The sequence below is a fragment of the Arachis hypogaea genome, chromosome 14, assembly GCF_003086295.3.
Source record: "Arachis hypogaea cultivar Tifrunner chromosome 14, arahy.Tifrunner.gnm2.J5K5, whole genome shotgun sequence".
In the NCBI taxonomy this organism is placed as follows: domain Eukaryota; kingdom Viridiplantae; phylum Streptophyta; class Magnoliopsida; order Fabales; family Fabaceae; genus Arachis; species Arachis hypogaea.
Window position 1 is genome coordinate 118,251,134 of NC_092049.1, and position 13,748 is coordinate 118,264,881.

Sequence of the window (13,748 nt, forward strand, 5' to 3'; positions counted from 1 at the left end):
CCTCTCTCTAAACGTATTCGTATATCTCGTCATGTTGTCTTCTGGGAGCACCACATGTTTTCTCGATTCTCATCCTTTGAGTCCATTCCTACTACTCAGTCACCTTTGTTTACTAACCCCAATGTTGATCTTTTTCCTAGTGATGATTCTATAGATTCTATCTCGAGTGACCCTCCACAGTCTCCTGTTCTTCCGCCTTCTCCATCTTCCGATGATTCCAGACCGGACGATGATCCTGCTCCTACCGTCATGCCTCCTCCTCCCACTCGTTCTTCTAGGGTAAGGAATCCACCTCCTCATCTTCTTGATTACCATTGCTTTTCTACTATTCTTCATCAACATGAACCTAAGACATTCAGAGAGGCCTCGTCAAACCCAAATTGGCAACAAGCAATGCAAGAAGAAATACAGGCACTTGAAAAAGCACACACTTGGGATCTGGTTGATCCTCCTTCTAATCAAGAAGTTGTGGGCAGTAGATGGGTATACAAGATCAAGACTCGCTCTGATGGTTCTATTGACCGTTATAAGGCCCGCTTGGTTGCTTAAGGTTGTACGCAAGAGTATGGTATTGATTATGAAGAGACTTTTGCTCCTGTCGCTCGTCTCACGTCTGTTAGAGCTCTTATTGCCATTGCCGCGGTTAAAAAATGGTCTCTCAGTCAGATGGATGTGAAGAATGCATTTCTTAATGGGGATTTGAAGAAGAAAGTCTATATGAAACCACCTCCGGGATATCCTTGTCCTTCTAGTAAGGTTTGTCTCCTTCGCAAGGCACTCTATGGACTTAAGCAAGCTCCTCGTGAATGGTTTGACAAGTTCAGCACTACCATATGCAGTCTTGGTTTTACCTCTAGCCCTCATGAGAATGCCCTCTTCATTCGTAAAAGCGGCCGTGGAGTTGTTCTTCTACTTTTGTATGTTGATGATATGATCATTACTGGAGATTATGTTGATGGTATCTCTAATCTCAAAGCCTCACTTCACCGTACCTTTGAGATGAAAGATCTTGGTTCCCTCAGCTATTTCCTTGGTCTTGAGGTCATCTCCACCGATGATGGCATCTATCTCTCTTAGGCTAAGTATGCTTCAGATCTTCTTGCTCGCGCTGGGATTACAGATAGTCGCACTGAGTCTACTCCTCTTGAGCCTAATGTTCGATTTACCCCTATGGATGGCACTGTTTTGGATAATCCGACTCTCTATCGACAGTTAGTTGGAGGCCTCGTCTACTTGACTGTCACCCGCCCAGACATCGCCTATCCGGTTCATGTACTTAGCCAGTTCTTGTCAGCTCCTCGTACTACTCACTATGCGGCAGTTCTTCGCATTCTTCGCTACATCAAAGGCACTTTATTTCATGGCCTTTATTTTTCTGCCCATTCCTCTTTGTCTCTTCAGGCTTACTCCGATTCTGATTGGGCTGGTGATCCCACTGATCATCGTTCTACTACGGGTTACTGTTTGTTTCTTGGCGACGCTCTCATTTCTTGGCGTGCTAAGAAGCAAACATTCACTGCTCGCTCAAGCACAGAAGCTGAATACCGTGCCCTCGCTGACACCACTACTGAGGTTATCTCTGTTCGTTGGCTTCTAGAAGATCTGGGTGCTCCTCAGTCGTCTCCTACTGATGTTTTTTGTGATAACCGCAGTGCTATTCAGATTGCACATAATGATGTGTTTCATGAACGCACCAAACACATTGAAATTGATTATCACTTTGTTCGGCAACGTATCCTTATTGATGCTGTTCGTCTCATTGCTGTTGGCACACTGGATCAGACTGCTGATATCTTCACGAAAGCTCATCACCCGACTTGTTTCTGGACTTTGTTATCCAAACTCAAGCTGGTATCCTTAGCTCCTACTTGAGTTTGAGGGGGGATGTTAGAGAATCATTAGCATCAATTTAGATCAATTAGTATCGTTTATATTTATATAGCATATCTGTATATTAATTGTAGGATTCTATGCCTTTATTACTTTGATTCATTTAGCACCTATAAATACCCCTTGTATATTGTACTTTTCATCAGACTGAATAATACACTCTTCAGATTACTCTCTCAGTCTCTTGTTTCTAACTTATACAGTCGTGTAATTATAATCGTCCTTTTTTATGACTATTTTTTTTACGCGATAAATATAAAAAATAGTTATTTTTACTAATGTAACTCTATATGATTAGATGCATATTTAAAACAGCTTTACACTAATAATGCATCAAAACCATTGCACCGCCACAATATTTTGAGACTTAAAAAAAATTATGGTTTAAACCGGCCACAATTTTCTACCTGAGATTTAATTAAAAAAAAAAAACTGAAAAATTAGGGTAGTTTATTAACTCACTAAAATTTGTTTACTACTTCTGAAGAGTTTCGGATAACATGCATAAAATCAATTTGCCGATATTTAACCCCACAAAACAAATTAATAAACCTGTGTCTTGTAAAGTTAGGGGAAAAAAAGAAAGTGAATGTAATAATGAGAGTGAAATTTTATCCTGTGACAATTTTATAAAATCTCTTTTTGCTCTTTAACAAAAGTATAAGTTTATTGCGACTTTTAATAATTAATTTCATCCGAAATTCTGATTTTTCTGTCAAAGTTTTTGTTAATAGAAGGAGTATAACCTCAACCTGGCTCTTAATGATTACCAATATTTATCACTATTTTTTGTATTCTCTTTTTTTTTTCATTATTTTTTGCCATCATCACCAACATCCACTGCTATTCTCTTTTTCACTGCACCACTCTAGTGTCATTATTCTTCTTTTTTACCAAACCAAAATCACGAAGTCATATCTCTCCTCCCATTTTTCTGTTCACCATTGGCAATCCTTCATCGCCGCAGCTATCCTCTCTCCTTTTTTCTTCTCCTTATCCTTACAATCCCTCTCTCACTAGCTTGCCTTTGTCTCTATTTGGTTTCACACTAAATTCCAAGTCTGCATTCCAAATAGAGAACTTTACCTCGAACAAATTAAAATATCGACGCACCCCATAATCACCAAATCACTTTTTCACATAAAAATCAATACTTTAAGTAAATATTTATACTCGATCATCAAAATCTAAAAAAAGACAACTCATAAGATCATATTCCAAACCAAATTTAAGTATTTAAACAAATAAAATTACTCAATTGAAAGGAGGTGGCAGTGGGTTGGTGCAACAAAGAAGAAGAAGGTAACAGTAAGTTGGTGTAGCAAGAATAGAAAATAGTAGTGAATGTTGGTGATGATGGTGGCCAAAAATGATGTTGAGGAGAAAGAAAAGTTGGCCTGATGGTGTTCTAATTTGCATAAAAAAAGAGAGGAAAAAAAAAAGATCAGAAAAAAAATAAATTATCCATTAAATTATTGACTTAACAGTTTACGTAGATAAATTCGTTAATTCTAGACGAAGACATTAATAGAGAGAATAAAAAATCTCGTGAAGTTAATTGTCAGAAATCGCGATGAAATTATATTTTTGTTAAAAGATGGAGAAAGAATTCATAAAATTGTTAGGACTTGGAGTTTCACTCTAATAATAATACCATATTAATTATCTTTAAAAATATGAATATATGATAGTTTTGTTTTTGTACTTGTTTATCAATTTTAGGAGCAAATGTAGCTTTTATGTGGGCAATCTCCGAGTCTATTTATCAAAAAAATAATAGTAAATAACATGAAATTAAAATTTCAAAAGCCATAAAATGAAATTAAACATAAGATTAAATAATTCAACCCTGTAACTAAGACTGTATCTAATTTTGAGAACAAGATAAAATAATATATTGAAAATAAAATATAAAAATATAAAAATTAATATTTTTATATTTTATTTAATAATAAACTAAAATAAATTATAAAAGTTTAATTTATTTTTATTTTTTTATTTAAAAATTTTAAAAAGATAAATATAATAATAAAAAATATAATTATAAAAAATATAATTATAAAAAATTAATAAAAATAATAAAAAAATAAAAAATAAATTATATCTCTTATTAGTATTTTTATATCCTTTTTAATTCAGTATTTTTTGACATAATGCAACCTAATTGAGCTTTAATTTTGGCATTGGTGTTGCTTGAAATTGTAAGGCGTGCAATCCATTTTTGCTTTCTGGTGAAGTGAAGACCAGACTCATATTTTGGAGTTTCTCTTTTCCATTTTTCATTTTTGGGTCTAATTGTTTTTTTATTTTTCTTCTAATTTTGGTAATTCATCTTTAGTTTGTCTTTTTTTTTTTCATGGCTGATAATGTAAAGGGCCTCGTGTAGAATATAATTGAAGAAAAGAGGAACAAAAAAGAAAAACACCCACTGATTGAAGAAGTGCACCCTACAAAGCATAAGAACTCCCTACCACAAGATTTTCAAATAAAATGCAATGAACTGAGAGGAAAAATTATATGTCCAACCATTTGTGAGGAAGCCATGTTCATTAGAAAATCATAGGGAGCTGAACCTCCATAAAATAAAATTTTAACATGTATAAAATTATTAATAATAATAATGAACAAATATACAATAGACTGATCTCTTTTGTGTAGTCAATTTAAAATGATAGCATACATGTGATGATGAGCCAACTTCACTACTTCAGTACTCTGAATATGGAATTATTTTGCATCATATCAAATGAAAGTGAAAGAAATAAAGATAGAAATTCTTTTTTTTTTATTATATCGTTAAAAAAATTCAAATATAATTTGTCGGCAAAATACTTTTAAAAATTATATTATTTTTAATTATATTTAATGTGTTTGATTAATTTGTAGTCATTGTTTGAACAAAAAACACAAATACCCGTATAAAAATATAGATCAAAGATCATCTAAAATAAAAAAATTAATATAACAGTGATAAAACAAAAAATAAATTATTTTTAAATTAAAATAATAAGATACACATTTTATAAAAATAATAAAATAATAATAATTAACCTTTTATTTTATTATTTTTTTAATTTTTTTTACAATTGAATACTTATAACCGCTCCGCTTTTAAGCTCCCTTTTTTCATTGATAGGAACCGCATTCGATCGTATGAACGTCTGAACTCTACCTAACCTATCCTTCAGAAATAGCACCATTCCGTTGCAGAGTTTGTCGGGTATGAAGAAAGGGAAAATGAGTTCCGAGATCTTTTTTTATTCCCAGTTTCGTCTCGTCTTCGGTCTTTAGTCTTAGAAAAATTGGTGGCATCAAGAGCAAATAGAATTAATAGATAATATTTTACCGCAAAATCGATTTTCACCGGAATGAAAAAGATATATATAGTAGAATCGTAACCATAGAATACGACAAATTGACTATAAATCCGCGGAATCCACTACTTTTCCCTGCTTCTTGGTCACCAGAATCCACTGTCTCTACTTGTGCTCTAGCTTCGGGTTCACCTAGGTGGGAAACGCTCTCTAAATTCTAAAAACAGAGTTATCGTAAAAAATCGCATAAAGATATTACATATTACATATATATATATATATATATATATACACTGAAATTTATAATTTTGTTTGATACACATATTTAAGATTATATGTGAAAACTACTTTGTAGATTATTCAGTGCAGGTATATTGGAGGCTGCTCTAAACACAATATGAAGACAACCAGAAGACTTATGTATTTTAGATCACGGAGGTAACAAATTTCAATTTTTCTTTAAGGATGAAATCGAATTGCTCAAGATGGAGAAAGGGATCCTTGGTTGTTCAAGAATTATACTCTAAACCTAAAAAGATGGAGGAAAGATTCAATGATCAATGATGCAGAATTCTCTCATATTCCTATATGGGTACAAGTGTGGGTTTACCAGAGCAATATAAAACCAAAGAATTGAAAAGAATGGTAGGAGAGACGCTGGGAAAGGTGATAGATGTTGCTGTCTTCTCTATGAAAAGAAAGGAGGAGAGCATTTAAAAATTCAAGTCCTCATAGACATCAAAAAACCATTGAAGAGGAAGATGAGAATCTCAGAAAGCAACAATAAAATTATTGACCTTCAACTCAAGTACGAGATGATTTGTAATTCTTGTTATTGTTGTGGGTGCATCGGGCATGAGAGATCAGGCATGTTCAGAAAACCTAGCAAATATAGTGCAAGGCAGAGAAGAAGAAGTGTAAACCCCGAGTAATTAGTAAATAATTAGTTAATAAATTAATTATTAATCAACTAAATAAGAAAATAGAATTTTATGATTTAGTGAAATAGAAATAATTAAAATAAGAATTTTGACACCAATTTTAAAGGATTTGGCCCAAGATTGGACCGAATGGACAGAACCAATTAGACCGGATCCAACCGGGTCCATGGCCCATTATATAAATAGCCTAATTCAGCTTCCTTCTCCTTCCCGCAACCAAATTCACGATGAGCTCCATGAAAGGGAAGGGGCAAGATCTCAAACCCTAACCTCTCACTCAATCTTCCATAACTTTCGATTCGGAGCTCCGATCGTCGCACCGTTTGTGGCCACGCATCGAGCTCTACGAATCTATCAGAATAATTTCATAGGTAAGCCTCATTCTCATCTTCAGTTTCTCACCCCTCAATTTAGAAAATTTATGAGTGCATGTGTTGAGATTTGTTTAAAACTCAATGTTTAGGATCGAATTAGTTTCGTGAGCTTGATGGGTCTTGCATCAATTCTCCGTCGATAAGGTAAGGAAACCCTAACCCTTGTCACCTTACTAAATTTGTGAACCCTAAGGTAATTCCAGTGGTAATTATGTTGTTAGATTGGAAATTAGTTGAGAAGTGGAATTAATTTGAGGATATGGGAGCTTGAGACCGATTTTGGGAGGTGGGTTCCTCGGTGAGGGGCTGTGTTGATAAGCTTGCGGTACGGGAATGCTTGAATTGTTTTGGATTTATCGGAAAATCGGCCAAGGTATGGTTTAGGTTTCTCGTATTTAATATATAATGTCCTGTGAAAACTTAGGCTAGTTGACTATAAGATAGGAATGAATGTATGTGTATGTTAAATTGTTTAGTGTCTTGAGAATAATTGTGAATTTAATTGGGGGTTGATTGTTGTTTGATAGTGGAGATGAAGGTTAGAATGATTAAGGGTGTTGAATGTTTAGTAATTGTGACTTGGATTGATGATATATGTTGAGCATTTGTTGATAATTATGAACCAAGTTGAGTATGAGTTTGTTGTTTGATATTGAGAATGAAAATTTGGATGTTAAATGATGATTTAATGATGATTGATAAATTGAGAATAATGAATGTGAATAGATGATGGATGGTTGGTGGTCTTCTTGATATAATTATGAAGTTATGCATGAGAATTGTTTAGAATTGAGGTGTGATGGATGATGAAAAGGTGTAGAGCTGTGTTGTTGTGATATTGCAAGTGTTGGAACTAATTTTGAGTGTAAAAGGATTGATATTGAATGGTGAATTAATGAAAATAAAGGTTTGAAGGTTTTTGTGTAAAGTTGATCTTTTGCCGAACTTTGGCGAGCCGTAACTCGGCTTCCGAACCCCCAAATGGTTTCAAACTTATTTTTTATAAAAATTGGGCCCGTGAAATTTACCTCGTTCAAAGAATGGAATAAAAATATTTTAAAACGAAAAAGTTATACGTGTTGAAAGTTCGGAATGCAAACTGAAAAATTCTGCAGCATTCAGCATTTTTGCTGTTCTGCATAACTCGCGTACGCGACCACTGCACACGACGTGATCAACCTATTCGGGTTGCGTATTTCGCGTACGCGAGCATAGAAAATTGTACGCCCACGCGTAGGCCCACGCATACGCGTGACCTTTCAGAAATGCACTCCCACGCGTACGCGTGACCCCTGTTTTCAGCAAATGGCATTTTAGTATTTTAAACATGATTTTAAACCTTTAAACCTCTATTTTTTACTCCATTAGACCTTAAATTCTAGTTGAGGTATAGTGAAGAGGTTAATCTAGGAAGAAGTAGTTAACTTGGAGTTAAAGAAAGATAATTAATGGTCGGAAGAGATAGTACTCGAATTGATAAGATGATGAAAGTGATATATGAACCCCTTGAGAGAGTAAGGTAACATTGAGAATGATATGTGAGATAGTTGATGATATTAAATAATTGAAACTGATGAGTTGAGCTATGAATTATTATTGAGAATGAAAATGATATTTATGAGAAATGATTGAATATATTGAGCTTGGGGTGTTATCTCCCCCATGTCAGTTTGGGGTGTTGTCTCCCCATGTCAGCCTGGGATTCGTCCCACGGATAATATTGAGCTTGGGGTGTTGTCTCCTCCATGTCAGTTTGGGGTGTTGTCTCCCCATGTCAGCTTGGAATCCTACCCATGGTTATCATTGAGCTTGGAGTGTGTCTCCCCTATGTCAACTTGGAATTCTTTCCATGGTTAATTTCTACAGTTAGTTACCAGGACATGTCGGCCTGGCTACGTAACCGACAGTTGATATCAACAGCCATAGGATAGGCATATATCATGTGCATATTGTCTGATTTGCTTGCTTGTGAACTTTATGGGATTGCCCACGTGATTATAATATGCTATTTGTTATTAGGGGTGGCAACGGGGCGGGTAGGGGTGGGTTTTTACTCTACCCGACTCCGCCCCGCCGTACAACAACCCGCATGGAATACGCCCCGCTTCTACCCGCGGGTAGTAAAATGTTGAACCCTAATCCGCCCCTGCGGGTACCTGCCCCGCCCCTACCCGCTCCTATAATTATTAAAATTCAATAAATTAAATTAAATTTCAAAATTTATATAACCATCATCACATACATAACATAAATTAAAGTAAAAATTTAAATATGATACAATATTATTAATTATTTACTAATTATTTTACATATATTATATATATAGCGGGGCGGGTATTACCTAAACCCGACCCCGCCCCGCCCCTCCCAAGAACCCGCCCCGCTAAAAACCCGCCCCGGTGCGGGACGGGTAAGCGGGTAGGGGCGGGGTGGGTACCCGCGGGTTCGGGTGGTATTGCCATCCCTATTTATTATAATTGCTATCTGTATTACTTGTGAACTACTTGTGTTTGCCTTGTTTTGCTTATTTGTCTGTGCAACTCATAGGAGACAGAGGAACGGAGAAAAAGTGGAGAAGATTAGTGTGCAGGTTAAGTTTAGTTAGGATTGAGAACCTTAGCATTGAGAACCTCTAGATGACCACCCACTTATGGCGTTAATTTTTAGTTCCTTAAGATTTATATCTGAGTGTCGGCGTTCTAGGATTGCCTCTGGCATTTCCATGACCTTATATCTTATATGCGTGGCACCTTTACCATGCTGAAAAACTTCGGTTCTCATTCCATATTGTGTTGTTATTTTTCAGATGCAGGTCGAGAGGCACCTCGTTAGGCATCTAGAGCTTCTGCAGCGAAGTGGTTTTCATTTTGGGGTTTCTTTTGTTCTATATATATATATATCTCCTCTTATATACTTGTTTATTTTTCTCCTCCTAGAGGATTATGGAGAACTAGGGTTTTATCTCTGTATTTTGGATTTGGGATATGTATATATGTATGTAAATATTCTCCGGCCAGCCTTAGTTTCGCAAGCTGAGTTAGGAGCTTGTTATTTTTTATTCTTGACCTTCTATTCCTACTTTCTGTTTATTTTTGCCTTTGAACCTTAGTTTCTTCACACGCATGTAATCACGTTTTCTGAGCATTGCGCTTTTATTTTGTGATTTTGTTTTATCCGCTTTTCAAGACTCCTCGTATACTGTATCCTTTTCAATATTATTATATATATTTTCATTTTTAGAGGTCGTAGCACCTCGCCATCTCTATTTTACATCCTAGGTGTAAAGTTTTGTGTGGTAGGGTGTTACATTATGGTATCAGAGCAGATTGTTCTCGTAGAGGCTGGAAAATGGACTGACTATGCTTCTGAGCATACTCTAGCTGTGTGTACATGCTATTTAGGATGTCTGCTTGCCATATATAGCATAAAAGTCCATGAGCATTACCTTTGGAGATTCGAAGTACTAGATTTTAGATATTAAGACTGATCACCTTAATATCAATTGTTCGGTGTGGACAAGACCCAAATGGCATCTCGTGGACGCGAGCAAGGTAGTACGATTGATTTTCAAGCTGCTCTGGAGAATATGGTTGCTGCTGTGCGAGCTGCTGCTGAAGGAATGGAGCGAATAACCTAGGAATTATGATGGAGGCGATAATGGACCTAGCGATGAATGAAACCAAGGGATTCGAACTTGTGCAGCTAGGGCGAAGGTCGATAACATCTTCTTAGAAAGATGGAAAGATTCAAGGAGTTTTCAGGCATAGTAAGTGATGATTTAGAATCTTAGTGGCTTATAATCAGAGTAGCGATGCGAAAGCATGATGATTTTGGTGGCTCTAGAATTGTATCGATGTAAGAATAGAGTTTTAGGATATGAGGGTGTCTTGAGGAATCAGTGTAGGATCGAGGAGTGAAAAGTGTGTGTGATTTAGGCTATAACGGATTGAATTAGAATAAGAGATTGGAAAATTGATTAGTATTTGAGATAGTTGAGAAGGATTAGAGATCGATTTGGTTTAGATAGGATCTTTGGAGGATAAGCGAGTTCGTAGTCAATAAGAAAGAATTAGACGAAACTAAGAATGAAATAGACGGGTTTAGCTTAGACTTGAAATGAGAATAAGGTGTTAAATTGATGTTGGATAATGACAAAATGAATGGTAAGAGATCGGTTGAATCTGAGGGAGCGTATATGGAGAATTGAGAACAAATTTTCGAGGACGAAAATTTTTGTTAGGGGGGTAGAATGTAAACCCCGAGTAATTAGTTAATAAATTAATTATTAATCAAATAAATAAGAAAATAGAATTTTATGATTTAGTAAGGTAGAACTAATTAAAATAAGAATTTTGACACTAATTTTAAAGGATTTGGCCCAAGATTGGATCGAACGGGTCGAACCGGTTGGACCGGACCCAAACCAGGTCCATAGCCCATTATATAAATAGCCTAATTCAGCTTCCTTCTCCTTCCCATAACCAAATTCATGCTGAATCTCCATGAAAGGGAAGGGGCAAGATCTCAAACCTTAACCTCTCACTCAATCTTCCATAACTTTCGATCCGGAGCTCCGATCGCCATACCGTTTGTGGCCACGCGTTAACTGCATCGAGCTCTACAAATCTATTAGAACAATTTTATAGGTAAGCCTCATTCTTATCTACAATTTCTCACCCCTCAATTTAGAAAATTTATGAGTGCAAGTGTTGAGATTTGTTTAAAACTCGATGTTTATGATCGAATTAGTTTCGTGAGCTTCTTGGGTCTTACATCAATTCTCTATCGGTAAGGTAAGAAAACCCTAACCCTTGTCACCTTACTAAATTTGTGAACTCTAAGGTAATTCTAGTGGTAATTATGTTGTTAGATTAGAAATTAGTTGAGAAGTGGAATTAATTTGAGGATATGGGAGCTTGAGATGGATTTTGGATGGTAGGCCTCAGTGAGGGGCTGTGTTGATAAGCTTGCGGTGCGGGAACGCTTGAAGTATTTCGGATTTATCGAAAAATCGGCCAAGGTATGGTTTAGGTTTCTCGTATTTAACATATAATGTCCTATGAAAACTTAGGCTAGTTGACTATAAGATAGGAATGAATGTATGTGTATGTTAAATTGTTTAGTGCCTTGAGAATAATTGTGAATTTAGTTGGGGGTTAATTGTTGTTTGATAGTGGGGATGAAGGTTGGAATGATTAAGGGTGTTGAATGTTTAGTAATTGTGACTTGGATTGATGATATATGTTGAGCATGTGTTGATAATTATGAATCAAGTTGAGTTTGGATTTGTTGTTTGATGTTGAGAATGAAAATTTGGATGTTAAATGATAATTTAATGATGATTGATAAATTGAGAATAATGAATGTGTATAGACGATGGATGGTTGGTGGTCTTCTTGATATAATTATGAAGTTATGCATGAGAATTGTTTAGAATCGAGGTGTGATGGATGATGGAAGGGTATAAAGCTGTGTTGTTGTGATATTGCAAGTGTTGGAACTAATTTTGAGTGTAAAAGGATTGATATTGAATGGTGAGTTAATGAAAATAAAGGTTTGAAGGTTTTTGTGTAAAGTTGATCTTTGGCCAAACTTCGGCGAGTCGTAACTCGGCTTCCGAAACTCCAAATGGTTTCAAACTTATTTTATATAAAAATTGGATCCGTGAAGTTTATGCCGTTTGAAGAACGGATGAAAAATGTTTTAAAACAAAAAAATTATGCGTGTCGGAAGTTCAGAATGCAAACTGAAAATTCTGCAACATTCAGCATTTTTGCTGTTCTGCATAACTCGCGTACGCGACCACTGCACGCGACGCGACCAACCTATTCGGGTTGGGTATCTCGCGTACACGAGCAAGGTTCTTGCGTACGCGAGCATAGAAAATTGTATGCCCATGCGTAGGCCCACGCGTACGTGTGATCTTTCAGAAATGCGTGACCTTTTAGAAATGCACTTCAACACGTATGCATGGTTCACGCGTACGCGTGACCACTGTTTTCAGCAAATGGGATTTTAGTATTTTAAACATGACTTTAAACCTTTAAACCTCTATTTTTTACTCCATTATACTTTAAATTCGAGTTGAGGTATAGTGAAGAGGTTAATCTAGGAAGAAGTACTTAACTTAGAGTTGAAGAAAGATAATTAATGGTTGGAAGAGATGGTACTCGAATTGATAAGATGATGAAAGTGATATATGAACCCCTTGAGAGAGTAAGGTAACATTGAGAATGATGTGTGAGACAGTTGATGATATTAAATAATTGAAAATGATGAGATGAGCTATGAATTATTATTGAAAATGAAAATGATATTTATGAGAAATGATTGAATATATTGAGCTTGGGGTGTTATCTCTCCCATGTCAGCTTGGGGTGTTGTCTCCCCATGTCAGCCTGGGATTCGTCCCACGGATAATATTGAGCTTGGGGTGTTGTCTCCCCTATGTCAGCTTGGGGTGTTGTCTCCCCATGTCAGCTTAGGATCCTGCCCATGGTTATCATTGAGCTTGGAATGTGTCTCCCCCATGTCAGCTTGGAATTCTTTCCATCGTTAATTTCTGCAGTTAGTTACCAGGACATGTCGTGCTGATTACGTAACTGACAGTTAATATCAACAGCTATAGGACAAGCATATATCATGTGCATATTGTCTAATTTGCTTGCTTGTGAACTTTATGGGATTGTCTATGTAATTATAATATGCTATTTGTTATAATTGCTATCTGTATTACTTGTGAGCTACTTGTGTTTGCCTTGTTTTGCTTGTTTGTCTGTGCAAGTCATACGAGACGGAGGAACGGAGGAAAGGTGGAGAAGATTAGTGTGCAGGTTAAGTTTAGTTAGGATTGAGAACCTCTAGATGACCACCCACTTATGGCGTCTGTTTTTAGTTCTTTAAGCTTTATATCTGAGTGTCAACGCTCTAGGATTGCCTCTGGCATTCCCATGACCTTATATCTTATATGCGTGGTACCTTTACCATGCTGAGAACCTCTGGTTCTCATTCCATACTGTGTTGTTATTTTTCAGATACAGGTCGAGAGGCACCTCGTTAGGCGTCGGGAGCTTTTGTAGCGAAGTGGTTTTCATTTTGGGGTTTCCTTTGTTTATATATATATATATATCCTCTTATATACTTATTTATTTTGCTCCTCTTAGAAGATTATAGAGAACTAGGATTTTATCTCTGTATTTTGGATTTGGGATATGTATATATGTATGTAA